At 32.8% G+C, this 2,393-nt stretch overlaps 1 pseudogene; it reads right to left on the reverse strand.

Moving 5' to 3' along the window:
- Window positions 1-1,926: 1,926 nt before the first annotated feature.
- On the reverse strand, window positions 1,927-2,027 carry LOC114709994 (annotated as a pseudogene).
- Between the last annotated feature and the right edge of the window lie 366 nt (window positions 2,028-2,393).

The raw sequence follows: 2,393 nt of genomic DNA on the forward strand, positions 1-2,393 counted from the left end.
GAGATCACTACATTGATTCTATAGTGGTTATACATGTTTGTACTTCAGCCAGCAATGGGTAAGTGTTCCTATTTACCTACTCCCTTGCTAGCATGTATTGTCATTTGTTTTATTGATCTTGGCCATTCTGACTGAGGAAAGGTGAAATCTCAAAGCAGTATTAATTTGCATTTCCATGATGCCAAAAGATGTTGAATATTTCTGTTGCTTAGCTGTTTGTGTTTTATCATTTTAGAATTTTCTATTTATTTTTGTAACCCATTTTTAATTGTGTTATTTGTTTTCCTGATATTTAGGGTTATTTTTTATTCATCTATCAGGTATATAAATGGTAAAGATCTTTTCCCATTCTGTAGGCTGCCATTTTGTCTGAATGATGATGTTCTTTCTATCTAGATACTTTTCAGTTTCATGAGGTCCTATTCATTAATTGTTGACCTGTGCTGTCAGTGCCTTGTTCAGAAACCCCTTTTCAGTGAATTCAAGATTATTCCCCATATTCTCTCCTATCAGATTCAGGATGTCTGGTCTTATGTAGCAGTCTTCTGTCTATTTAGAATTAATTAAGTTATATATAGGATAATAAATATGTATCTATATCCATTCTTCTACATTCAGTCATCCAGTTGCATGAGCACCATTTGTTGAATATGCTGTCTTTTCTCTAGTGTGTATTTTTGGCTTCTTTGCCAAAAATATGGTGTCCTGAGTCTTCAATTTGATTCCATTGATCAATGTGTCTGTTTTTATGTCTGTTTTTATTACTGTAACTCTGTAGTACAATTGAAATTTATGATGGTGATACCTCCAGCAGTTCTTTTATTTGGGAAGGTTATTTTAGCTATTTCGGAGTTTTGTGTTTTCATATAAATTTGAAAATTGCTTTTTTCAAATTTTGTGAAAACTTGTATTGGAATTTTGATAAGGATTACATTGAATCTGTAGGTTGTTTTTCGATAGGATTGCTATTTTCACACTATTAATTCTATTAATCTATCATTATGTGGCCAAAAGAATGACACATGGTAAACAACGCCTTTGGGAACTGTGAGAGAGGCTCAAGGAAGAAGGCAAAGGTCCTTAACTCAAGTGCATTGTGTTTCCAGGTTTGTTCTTGGACATGATTATCTGCCTCCTGTGTTAAACATTTAAATTCAATTTATAAGACATGAAATGGGACATTATTAAATGTTTTTAGTGACTCTATTTTGCTGATTTCTGTGGATATATTTTCTGGAACTTTCCTGGAACATGTGTCCCTTGATCTCCTGTAACCTTTCTTTGTGTAACTTGGTATAAATGAGCTAGTTCTCTAAAATAAACTTTGTCAGTAGCTTCAGCTTTTTCTGACTCATACCTTATGGTCTTTGGTCCCTGATATCACAAATATATCTTCTTCAATTTCCTTCCTCAATGTCCTACAGACTTTATTATACAGGTCTTTTATTAAGTTGGTCAGAGTTATCCCAAGGTCTTTTTTGCTAGTTTTATGAAAGTGTTTATAAGCTGGAGGAGTTCCCCTTGATGTCCTTCTGTTGTCTTAATTTTTTAGGTAAGAATTCAAATACAACATTGAATAGATATGGAGAGAGTCCACAACCTTGTCTTGTTCCTGATTTTAGTGGAAATGCTTTTAGTCTCTCTCCATTTAGGTTGATATTGGCTATAAGCTTGTTGTAAGTTGTCTTTGTCATGTTTAAACATGTCCTTTTTATTTCTAGTCTCTCCAGAACTTTTATCATGAATGGGTGATGAATTTTGTCTGAGATCTTATCTGCTTCTAATTAGATCATATGGTTTTTGTCTTTTAGTTTGTTTATTTGTAGATTACATTTATGTTGAACAATCTCTGAATTTCTGGGATGAAGTCAATTTGATCATGGTGAATAATTTTTGATGTATTAAGTTTGCAAGTATTTTTTGAGTAAAAATATGGAACACCTCATGAATTTGAGTGTCATCCTTGTACAATGGACATGCTAATCACCTCTGTAATATTCTAGTTGTAGTACAACTCCTGAAATGAGCACAGCCTAAGAGATTTTAACTTTAGGGAATGTTAAGTTTCATTTGAATGGGGACAAGATTTTGATTGTGAAATACAATATTGTCAAATTCCCTATACCATTAAGATGAGAGTACTCTGCTTTTGTTCCATTTATGGCACCTAAATAAAGAATATTAGCTAGTTCAGAAAAAGTTCTAATTTTAGTGGTGTTTCTTGCAAATCTTTCCTATAGGATCATAAATACCAAGTGTTGTCAACAGTGCCTCGTTATGAAGGCAGTGAGGTGGCTCAACTGGCTTTTCCTGATTAGAATTTAAGCTGTCTTTTTAAGCCATCATGTGTATATAATTCTTTAAAGGAAATTATTTCTGAAGTATTATTTCTT

This window comes from Peromyscus leucopus, chromosome 15, assembly GCF_004664715.2.
Source record: "Peromyscus leucopus breed LL Stock chromosome 15, UCI_PerLeu_2.1, whole genome shotgun sequence".
Taxonomy (NCBI): Eukaryota; Metazoa; Chordata; class Mammalia; order Rodentia; family Cricetidae; genus Peromyscus; species Peromyscus leucopus.